This window comes from Rattus norvegicus, chromosome 1 (assembly GCF_036323735.1).
Source record: "Rattus norvegicus strain BN/NHsdMcwi chromosome 1, GRCr8, whole genome shotgun sequence".
Lineage (NCBI taxonomy): Eukaryota > Metazoa > Chordata > Mammalia > Rodentia > Muridae > Rattus > Rattus norvegicus.
The window spans coordinates 47,954,178-47,966,579 of NC_086019.1; positions in this window are offsets into that span (position 1 = coordinate 47,954,178).

Sequence of the window (12,402 nt, forward strand, 5' to 3'; positions counted from 1 at the left end):
GCTAGCCTGGGCTACATAGCATGTTCATATCCAGCCTGGATAAGAAGAACTATATCAACACAATAACCAATCTTGGAACCTCTCAGGTGCTTTCCACATCTTTTTGCCTTTTATATTTCCATCTGGCCTTCTCTGTGTCCTTGTACAGAAGATGATTCTACTGGTCAATCTCACTGTTGACCCATATTAGTCCCTTATTTCCAGGAGCCCAGCTGGCTCTTGTTTCAAATCTTGGATTCTTCAGTTCTTGTTGTCCCTCTGTTGCAGAATTGTTTCAAGCCACACTTACTTGGTAAATGTAATGTTCATAGATCTGATTTTCCAGAAGAGAGCTGTGGTAACTTGAATATGCTTGCCTCATAGAAGTGGCACTATTAGGAGGTGTGCTTGTTGGAGGTATAGCCTTGTCACTTTGGGGGTGGGCTCTGAGGTCTCCTCCTGTGCTCAAGCTCCACCCATTGTGGAAGAGAGTCTCTAACTGGCTGCCTTAGGATCAAGATGTAGGACTCGGCTTCTCCAGCACTAAGTGCTGCATGCACTTAGCCTGCATGCAGCCATGCTTCCCGTCATGATGATAATGGACTCAACCTCTGAAACTGTAAGCCAGCCCTAACTAAATGCTATCCTTTGTAAGGGCTGCCTTGGTCATGGTGTGGTGTCTGTTCACAGCAGTGAAACCCTAACTTTGGCAAGGGGCTCGCTTCTTTCATGCTGATGGCCTGGAAATTGCAAAATTGTTAGTTCTTTATCTTCACTGGAGGGTTTGTTTGTTTGTTTGGTTGGTTTTTAGTTTGTTCATTTTGTGCCATTTAATGGACTAAGCAAACTTGTGGGAGCCTCTCTGTGATTTAGACTCTTCATTCCAGATGCCCAAGGTAAGTGAGTGGCCAATGCCATATCCCGACATCCTGTGCAAGCTAATGTCCCTGCTCCCATTCTTCAGGCCAGCCTTAAAGCTTTAGGTGCCAGGGCTTTTGCATGTCTTTCACCTTGATGAAATTGTCTATCTTTCTGTCTGCCTGTCTATCTATCTGTCTGTCTGTCTGTCTATCTGTTTGTCTATCTATCATTGTGGAGTTGCTGACACATTCTGAACAAGAACTCTACCACCGAGCTACATCGATGTGTGTGTGTGTGTGTGTGTGTGTGTGTGTGTGTGTGTGTGTGTACACAGCCTGGTGCCCATACTCCTTGTACGGAGGCTAGAGGTCAACATCAAGTGTTTTCAATCATTCTCCACATTATTCTTTGAGATGTGGCCTCTCACTGAACCTAGAGCTCACTAAACTAGCCAGACTAGCTGGCTAATAAACTGGACCCACTTGTGGGATCATAGACACCGTGTGCTGCCATTCTCTATGTGATGTTGGGGATCTGAACTCAGGTCCTCCCTCACACTTGTATGGCAAGTTCTTTTCACATCTCTTCAGCCCCTGCAACCTATTTTTACACAAACACAATTCGTAGGCTCTTGGGGGAAGGCTCAGCGGGAAGAGCACTGGCTGCCCTAGAAGACCTGGGTAGAATTCCTAGCACTCACATGTACCTCACAAATTCTAGGGGATCCAACACCCTTACCCAGACATACACACAGGCAAAACAGCAACTAATGCCCATCAAATAAAAATAAGCATGTCATTTAAAAAACACAATTTGTACTTTAGTAATTTCATCCTCTGTATCTTATTCAAAGTATCTTATTCAAAGTATCAATGTGCTTATTGAAGAGGGTTTCTGCCCCAGTCCACCTGGCTGTCAGAACTAAAATTGTAGGGGAAAAAAAGCAGGACTTGATTACCTTTTTGTTTAAGAGAGCTCCCCCCACCCTCTCATGGGTGTGATGACAGATGCTTTTGACTTCCCATTGGCTTTACTCTAAGTATTTGGACTTCATACAATGACTATATAATATTTGCTATTTGAAATTACAAATTAGCTTCCACTTTGAAAGGCAATTTTTATGAAAATCGTATTAGGGTATCATATTATCACATAGCTCAGAAATGACTGTGCCTTCAGTTAAGCATGGGGAGAGGCCACTGGAAGTTCCAAACAGAATCCAAGTTTGACTTTGAAAGGCAACACAGTCAAAAGACATTACTGCATCCAAGGAAATGAACCTAGGTCAATCCCAGGTCTAAATGTATTTAACTTTTTGAAACAAGCCCAGTGAGTGGAATGACAAATGACATCAATCAGAAATGTCCCTATAATGGAAATATGAATTGTCCTGTGCTTTCAAATAGAGAAAATCAAATGCCCATCTCTCATTCTGCTCACCAGTCTTTTTGCCCCTTGTATGTACTGCTTATGATCACTTCAAGTATCCTTGAAGTGGGATGTATCTTAGTTACCTTTCCTGGTGCTGTGATAAAGAGAGAAAGGATAAGACCTCCTAAGGGCTTATGGAACATGAGAGTCTTTGTGTGGGTCCTTTCTCCCCAGCCCTTCCCATCCCTAACTAATTAGACTCTAGCTAAGAGAAAGCAAGAAGGTGGTTGGTAAGTTGTGGTTTGCTCATGCAGGAAAGGGTTAACTGCGGGAGAACAGCCTGGCCACGTGCTGCCCTAGAATCCAACCCACCCATTGTGTTGAACATAGCACCGGTGCCAAATTCAGCTCAGGCGTCATGAGAGCCTGGCATACATGGCCCCTGACCTCAGGATATCCTTGGAAACAGAACGAACGGTTGGGGACACTTGTAGCTCAGTGAGGCCGGTGCACTCCAGCCTCCCACTCACTGTGGGCAACATCTTTCCTGCATCCTTTCATCACCTGGTTTTTTCTTATCTGCAAACCAGAGGTGTCTCCCAGCTCATCGGAAACTCAGGAAGATGTGGGGAAGGATGCAGGAGAGTCCCTGCATGGTTCCCGCATACAGCAGGCACTCCCTGGGCCTAGGCTGCCAAAGGACTCTTTGTAAGTGCTGGGTGCCAGGCAGTGTTCAATAGGGAGAAGCTGATACTTGGCAGCACAGGCGGCAGGCGGCACCTATTTCAGCTGTCAGCAGGTAATAAGGCTCCAGCAGTGGGCTAGTGTGCCATCCCCAACAGAAATGGGTAGGTAAGACTGGTCGAGTGGAGAAGCAGAGCCCAGGCTCAGAAGAAGAGAAACTGACTGGAAGGTTCAATGGCTGGAACTTGGGGGGTGTGGTTAGTAAAGCAGTGTACCGTTTAGGTGTCTCAGCTATTAGACGAAGAGTAGAACTAATAGAAATGAAGCGAATTACAGCAAAGGATGTGCCCAGACTCTCAGTGTCTGCTGTAACCTATTTTGACTATGCACGGTATCTGCACAAATGCAAAATCAAATCTGGAGCCAGTTACGTGGTGCAGTGGAGACAGGCAATGGCCACTAAGTCTGTGAACTGAGTGTGAGTCTTAACTCCACACAGTGGAAGGAGAGAATGGATTCCCTCCCTCAAGTTCTTCTCTGACTTCCACTCCATGATCTGTCTCTGTTTCTGTCTCTGTCTCTGTCTCTGTCACACAACACACACACACACACATACACACACACACACACACACACACACACACACACACACACACACGAAGAATGTAATTTAAAAACTTTTAAAAAGCTAAACTACCCCAAATAGGGAGCTTTCCTGCTTGCCTAGCATGAGGCCCTGGGTTGGATTCTTAGCATCATAAAATTTTTAAAATAGGAAGGAAGGAGGGAAAGAAGGAAGGAAGGGAGTGAGGAAGGAAATAGGGGACAGGAAAGAAGGGAGGGCAGGTACCTGGAGAGATGGCTCAGTGGTTAAGAGCGCTGACTGCTCTTCCAGAGGTCCTGAGTTCAATTCCTAGCAACCACATGGTGGCTCACAACCATCTGTAATGGGATCTGATGCCCTCTTCTGGTGTGTCTGATGATAGTGACAGTGTGCTCATATAAATAAAATAAGTAAACATTAAAGGGGGGAATGATTTTTTAAAAAAAGAAGGAAGGGAGCAAGGGCGGGAATAGGGAACAGAACAGAAGGGAGGGGAAGCTAGAGGAGGGCACACTGTCCTCTTAGGAGTCATGACTCCCATCCTGTCCTTCATTCCATTTTCTGGCACCTTCTACCCGTAATCACCCCCCCCACACACACACCTTTTAAGTGTTTTATGATTATAAACAAGTTTGTGTGTGTGTGTGTGTGTGTGTGTGTGTTTTCCTTTGCTTATTACACATGCAGAAGAGAACCTACTGTATGCACTTTTGACTTTTTGCTCTGCTGTTTGTTGTGGGAGGGTGTCACCTGGCAACCCAGGCTGACCTTGACCTGTGACCCCCACCTTAGCTTCCTAAGAGTTGGGATGACAGGTGTTAGCCTCCACACTTGGCTTCGCTTTGACTTTTTAAAACTTGACCTATATCTAGGGGTAAAATTCTCTGCATTTAGCTCTAGTTTACAGCTACACAGTACTCCCTCATTAGGGGACAGTTTCATGATTATTTTGAGTGAACTCTCTATGGCTGAATGCTTGGGTTGCTTCTCATTTTACAATGACCTAAGACAGGACTGTTAGCATTTTGTGTAAGCTCCGCCCCACAGTTACCTGGCAACAGCCAGGTGTGCCTGACTCAGTATAAAAAGGACTGCTTGTCCCCTCCTCTCTTGCTTTCTTGCTCCTGCCCTGTTCCCTTGCTCCTGCTCCCACTCTTTACACATGCTTATGGCCTGGCTCTACTCCCCCTCCCCATCTCTTTCCTTCCCTCCCCTTCCCTTTCCCTCCTTCTCCCTCCCTCTTCCCTTCCCCCTCCCTTTCCCTCCCCCTACCTCTGCCTTTCTTGGTCTCTACTCCCTCAACTCCCCTCCCCTTGCCCTGAATAAACCGTATTGCATTCTATAATATAGAAGAATACAGAGGCACCCCCTGCCCCCACACCTGAACACATTCACCAAACGTATTCCTTCTCTATTTTTATAAAACACAACAACGGCCTTGGGCATAAGTCACTTTGCACCTTTACAGGGATAGTGAGAGCTGTGTTTCCAGAGTGAAAGTTTGTCAATTAGGGGTCATAGGACACATGCTGGGGAGTAGAGGGGCTGCTGGGTGAAAGGATGAATTATTCATCTTTTTACCTTTTACCAAATGTCTTCAATATCTTCCCATCTAGCTCTCGCTCCTAATAGCCAGAGTTAACATGGTGGCTCTCACAGCTTCCCCAGTAGAGGGGCTCAAACTCTGAATGGTTGCTAGCCCGGTGGGAAGGTTATCAGTTCGGAGCTCTACCTGGCAATGTTTTATCACCTGAAGCTACCCTCCCTTCCTCTTTCCTTTTTGAAAAAGCAAACATCACAGCCCCAGCCATGCTGTGTTGAGTTATATAGAGCCAGCTATGTACGCAAATCTGTAGCAACCCGATGAGCCCAGGTGGTATAGAAAAGAGAGATGAGGACAGTAACAATACCCTCTGGGTGTCCTGGGTCCTGAAAACCTCATGGGTATCTCTCTCCCCACTGGGTCATTCTGGTCCTTATACATCCTGTACCACCCACATCCCTCCCAAAGCAACCCAATCTCCTGCTTCCTGCTCATGGGCTAATGCCGCTCGGTGCTGTGACACCTGTGGCATGTAGCTTGCAGTAGAAAGAGTCTGTACAGTAAATTAGATAACTAAGATTGGACAGAGACCTTGGCCAAGGCTCAGAGCCAGGAAGCATAGCCCTGGTTATTCTCAAAAAACTTCACTGTTATTAGGCATTAGTTTAGAAAGACTTATCACTTGTTAGACCATTGAAAGATGACTTCAAGTCGACGGAGAAGGCATAAAGAATTTTAAAAATGAGCACTGGGACATTTTCAACCCTCCTGTTAGAGTAGTGTCCTGTTGACTAGAACTCCAGCTATTCTGCCCTGGGAAAAAAATTCAGAATCACTATAGTGCTCCTGCTTCTGAACTTACAGCCACTACACTGTGGGACTGGGTCTGTTTGTATTGAGACAGGTCTCATGTATCCCAGGCTAGCCTGTAACTGGCTGTGTAGCCAAGGATAACCTTAAACTTCTGATCCTTTTGTCTCAGCCTCCCTAGTTTAGAGTCCTATAGGTCTATTCCACCATGTAAAATGTTATCTTCATTTCCCTAAAACATTTAAGAGAGAGAGAGAGAGAGAGAGAGAGAGAGAGAGAGAGAGAGAGAGAGGTTCTCTAGGTGCCCAGCCTTTGAGGAGGCTAGCTCCAGTGAACCATAGTGAAGGTAAAGATTCATGGCTGTACAAAGTGCTGAAGATGCATGGGGTCCTTCACAACACATTTACACCATCCCTACTGAGGTCCAGGGAACATTCTGGAACGGATGTGAGTGGTGAGGGTGGGGTTGGGGGGAGGGGGACGAATGCAAGAAGCTGAAGACAGATAGAATGACTGTAAAAGGCTATCTCTGTGAAAGATGTAGTTGTTTCGATCATAAACAGCTCACAGCCAGGCACAGGTGGAGGAAGGGCTGGGGGGGGGGTGTCACCCCTCACTGCTGAACTATTTGCTACTGATAGACTTATTCCTTCACCTGTGTATTCACGTGTGACATCGCCAGGCTCTAGTGGACAGTCCCAGTCCAGTGGCACCATGAACCTGGAAAGAAATGAGTAGGAGGAAGATCGGCAAGGAAAGGAAATGAGAGGGTAGGGGGAAGAAAGTCTTCAGAATGCCTTATGTACATGCATGGAAAGACCTAAGTACATTCGAAAGAAAAAGAAAGACGTTATCCAGGTCCTGACAGACTCACCCAACACCAAGACCATACCCAACAGCGTCTTATATTTGAATGTAAAATTGAGATGGCCGTATGGCTGAATGAGAACTGTCCCCCTAGGCTTGCATCTTTGAACACTTGGTCTCAACTAGGTGGTGCTGTTTGAGGAAGCCATGGAACTTGTAGGAGGCACGGCCTTTCTGGAGGACATATGTCACTGTGGATGGGCTTTGGGAATTTATAATCATGCCCAGATTCTGGTTTGCATTTTCTTCTTTGTGTCTGTGGTTGAGGACATGATCTGTCAGCTTCCTGCTCCAGTCACTGTGCCTGCTGATGGCTAACTTGTCTTCCCATTGTGACGTTGTCTTCTCTCTCTTAAACTGTCAGTCAAAAGGAAACTCTTCACAGTTGACCACAGCAACAGAAAATGAACTAATACGGGTGGTCAAGTACATGTCTGGAAAATATATCTCAACTCAGCTATGACTTTTCTACTTTAAAACTAATTGTGGTAGCCAGGAGTGGTGGTACACACCCGTGATCCCAGTACTGGAGGAGCTGAGACTGGAGGATGCACACATCTGACTGTATCGTAAGATCCTATCCAATCTTGTACAGAGTGAAAACCAGTCTTTACAAAGGAAGAAATTAATATTAATAACTATTTCTTTGGAATGTTTATAAAATAGTAGGATAATGCCCCTTCCAGGAGCCAGTGCAGATGTGGGATAGCTTCTGAAGTGATTGGGCTCCAAGAGATACTCAGAACAACACAGACTATTACCATTGCTTTTTGTCCCCCCACCACCACCATAAATTGATCGGAAGACCCTATTTCTGAAGAGACCCACAGTTTTGTCCCAGAGTTTGGAAAAATCAATTGTACTGACCATGAAGCTTCCTCCATGCTGGCTAGCTTTTATTGTGCTGGAAGGTGCTATGTGGGCTGATGTGGGCTGATTAATAGTCTTGGGCAGCTGTGAACCCTGAGAATTACATTACTGATAGCTTGACAAAATATGCACATAGTGGCAACAGTGGCATGAACATTATAGGTGTAAACCATTGCTTTTAGATGTAAAGTTCCACTCCATAGTGGGGAACTGGTGTGCGAGACTGTAAATCTGGCCCAGGAACCCACGGCTGGGAGTTCATAGACCTTAGGGGTTAAGATACTACCATTATTTTTGCTAAATGAACAAAGTATCCAGCTATCTTATAGGTATGTTTGTCTATACCCATAGATTAATGCGACTCACAGTCCTCGCCAGGGAAGCTCCTTTGTGAGGTGGTTAGTCGTTAATACAGAGACACGCAACTGGTCAAAGTACAGCTCAGCCATAAATGGAAGGTCATTGCTATCACACTCCCTGCAGAAAAGATTCAGGGAAGAGGGTAAGAGGGAATGGAAGGATTGTAAGGGCAGAGGTTGGGGAGGACTGGAGCCTTCTGGACAGGTCAGGGCTGTTGGCCTCAGGAACTCATACTAACTGTCGTTGCCTGTACAAGATCAAGCTGGGCAACATTCCAGGATCAGTGGAGGAGGGTCACAGAATCCCCACTTCTAGCTAAGAAGCAGATAGCTGCTGGCTGCTATGGCTAAGTTGGTTTCCTTTAGGGACATAGCTTCTGGAGGGTTGACAACGCTCCAGTGAATGGGTCCTATTCTCGTGTGTGCCTGGGTTATCACTAATGGGTTATTCAAAAATATGGAAATTAGGTCAGGGAGGGAAGATGGTGGAGGCCACAAGAGGAGCTGGGAAGGGGGAGTCAAGGTGAGTATAACAGGAAAGAGTGTGTGCATGACGTGCTCAGAGAATGAGCAGTGTCCTAGAACACATAATCTGATCCTTCGCTGAGCTTCAAGCAAGAAATCAAGGCAAATGCATCCCGAAGAAGGTAAAGGAAAGGACATGTGGAGCTGAAAGAAGGAAACAAAACGAAACACACCCCACAAGTTGGGACAGGGCCTGCTTGTAGGAGCAGCTTGGAGAGAAGTTGTTGTAGGAGAGAAGGAAAGTACACCAGGAGCTTCAGCTACAAGGAGAGAGAGTTGCTCGCCCAACTGGTCCTTTAACCCCAGTTGACGGGGGAAACTGAAGGCCTTACCAGCAGGTAGCCATTCAGGTCAAAGGCTGTTGTAGGTCTTTTACAGTCCCTTCCCCCACTCGTACCCCAATCCCTCTCCACATACATTTGACAAACATGGGCTAATCTAAACAGACATCCTCTTACAGGTTCTAATAAGCAGAAGTTGGGTTAGAGTTACAGAATGCTGCCATTTAGAAGTTTGTATATATTTTCAAGAGATTAAAGCAGAGAAAAAGTCAAGGAAAAAGATGATAGAAAGTGTTTTTTTTTTTTTTCTTTTCTTTTCTTCTTCCTAGAATTTCAGAAGGAGGTCATTGGGAATCACAGATGAAAAGTTTTTTGGCAGCCATTGAAGGTTAGAAGTCAGAATGTGGAGGGATTTTGAGATAAAATATGAACAAGTAGAACAGTTATCCAAGGAATTTGTCCACAGAAGGTCAGGGGAAAAAATTAGTGATTGAAAAGGCTAAAGAATCTTCATTTTTCTAAGTTCACCTTGGGCAGAAAATTTCTGACTTCCATGAATTATCTCAGATTAGTAAAAGGGTCTAAATTACTTACTGGTAAGTATATCAAAGGATACATTGTAATTTGCAACTTTGCTTCTCTTCATGAGCTGGTGTTCTCTAGAAAGTGTCCCCACCGCTCCCTGTTTTTCTAGCCTTCCCTTGTTCCCTGGATCCAGGGCTCCCTTCCTCCCTCTCTCCCTTCCCTTTGGTTCCCTAGGTTACTACTTGGGTAAGATAAACTTTTATCTCCACTGCAGTCATCAGTCCTTGCAATTCTTGTAACTGCCCTCAGAGGAACCATAACCACGCCCCGCACACTCCCCACCCTGTCTCTTTTGCCTTAGCGCTGGTGTTGCTCTACTCAGGAGTTCCTCATGACACTCTCCATCACCCACTGTCCTGTTGTAGCCATGGAATTTGGGGATTCACCTGGGCCCCCATATAGTCTCAGTATCTGGCTTCCCTAGTCACAGATCTACAAACTCCGTGAGCAACAACGATCACGTTAAGAAATGGCTCATGCCAGGAGGTCACGGTCCATGCCTTTAATCCCAACACTTGGGAGGCAGAGGCAGGCGATCTCTGAGTTCAAGGCCAGGCTGGTCTACAGAGTGATTTTCAGGACAGTCGGGGCTACACAGAGAAACGCTGTCTTAAAAAAAAAAAAAAAAAAAAAAAAAAAAAAAAGGAGTATTTTTATTTTTTTTTTATTACCTTTCTCACCTTTCCCTCTTCTGTGTGTTGTGTGTTGTCATGTGTGAGTTGCACGTACTTGAATGTTCATACAGAGGACAGGGCAGGATACAAGGAATCTTCCTCTCTTACTGCCTTGCTGCCTTCCTGCTTTGAGATGGGGTTTCTCACCATTTCACCTATGATGGCTGTCCAGGGAGTCCTGAGGAACTGTCTGTCTCTGTCTCCCAGTGCCAGGGTCATAGGCACATGCAGCTAAGTATACTCTCTCCGTGGCTGCTGGGAATTTGAACTCTTTTTTACCCTTTTTTTTTTTCCCCTTTCTTCCTTTGTATCTTTGAGACAGAGGTTTCATGTAGCCCAGGCTAGCCTTGAACTTCTATGTAGCTAAGAATAACCTTGAACTTGTGTATCCACTTCCTGCTGAAAGCACAGGTGTGTACCACTACCCTGGGGTTTATTCAGTGCTGAGTATCAAACCCAAGGTTTCCTGTATGTTCAACACAGCCCCAGCCTAGTATTTCCGGTTTTATATAAATCCAGTACTCAGATTCTGCAATGACAAGCAACGCATGCAGCTGGGCTATGAATCTGAGTTCTGCCTGTAGATCTTGGAGAACCTGATGGCTAACATGCTTTCTGTGGGTGGGACGAGGTTTTCCTGCTTGCCTCCTGGCCTGCTTTAAAAATATTATTTTCCACAAATCATTCTTTTTTTTTTTTTTTTTTTTTCGGAGCTGGGGACTGAACCCAGGGCCTTGCGCTTGCTAGGCAAGCGCTCTACCACTGAGCTAAATCCCCAACCCCCACAAATCATTCTTAAATGCCTTTTTTAAAAAATAAAAATAATTTTTATTTTTCAGGGAATTCCACTGTGTGTGTGTGTGTGTGTGAGAGAGAGAGAGAGAGAGAGAGAGAGAGAGAGAGAGAGAGAGAGAGAGAGATTCTCCTAAACATGTCCCAGAGATGAAACCCAGTGGCCTGGTTTATTTTCTCTTTCAGCCTATGAAGGGTATACAAAACAAACAGCATATGGCAAGAAGTTAATGAGATTTAAAAAAAAAAAAAAGTTCACCTAAAATAGTCTGTGGGATTTTCTACATGTGGTGCTGGTCTGGTTTCCAAAAACCACAGGAGGTTCTACTATGCTCCGGGGAGGGGTTAATATTTTGCATTTTTCCCCTTGGGGTCAGCCTTATGGAATCCGCTGCATTCCTTAGGCTGTTTCTAAACAAGTATCGTGTTAGACACTTGCAGGTAGCACTTTATGTGAGGTACCTGAGTGCCAAGAATTTGAGGCCACAGCTGGGTGGTGGTGGCACATGCCTTTAATTCTAGCCCTGCGGAGGCAGAGGCAGAGGCAGAGGCAGAGGCAGAGGCAGAGGCAGAGGCAGAGGCAGAGGCAGAGGCAGAGGCAGAGGCAGAGGCAGAGGCAGAGGCAGAGGCAGAGGCAGAGGCAGAGGCAGAGGCAGAGGCAGAGGCAGAGGCAGAAAAACAAACACCAACAAACTAAACAGTTGGTGGCCACAATGGCGATGGTCCTTTGTTAACTAGAGTGATTTTCCTAGGGGTGGAGAAGGGAAATCTGACATGGATAGTTTCTGAGAGTAGCAGGCCTCTGAACACAGTTCGACATTCACATTATGATAATAGGCAAACCTGGCCTCTCTGGAAAATTCTTTTACATTTCCTGAGTAAATAAAAACATAATACTTCTGCCTTTATTTTATTCTTTCCCATCTCGAGTAAGTTTGTGTCGTTGTGCATATATGTATGTCTGTGTGCATGTGTGTGTGTGTGTGTGTGTGTGTGCATGTGTGTGTGTGTGTGTGTGTGTGTGTGTGTGTGTGTGTGCGCGTGTGTACACTAGAGGTCAGTTTTGGGTACTCCAGAAGCTGCCAACCTTGTTTTGGGTCTAGAGCTCACTGATTAGCTTAAGCGGGTCACTAAGTTCCAGAGCTCTCCCTGTCCCCATCTCTCCACGGAGGGACTGAGTAGGAGACTCACCTGTCAATGGACACATTTAGTTAATTTATTTTGATGGGTCACCTGTGCTTTGGGTTTGGATCTTGAACGTCCCCCAAAGTCTTGGTCTTCAATGTGGTACTACTGAGAGGCACTAGAAACTTCAAAAGATAGAGCAGAATGAGGTCTCCAGGTCACTGGGGCCATAGCTTTGAAGGGGATAACGGAACCCAAGCCTCTTTTTTTCCCTTAACTTCTCTCTGGCCAGGAGGTGAGCAGCTTGGTTGACTGACACCCCCCACCACCACTATGTGCTGCCTTGCCACAGCCTCAGATCAACCAAGCCATCCGATCATGGGCAGAACCCCTACAGCTGTGAGCCCAACCTTTCTCTGTGTAAGTTCACCACCTCAGTGACTTTGCTCTATGGATGCAAAGCTGGCCGCAC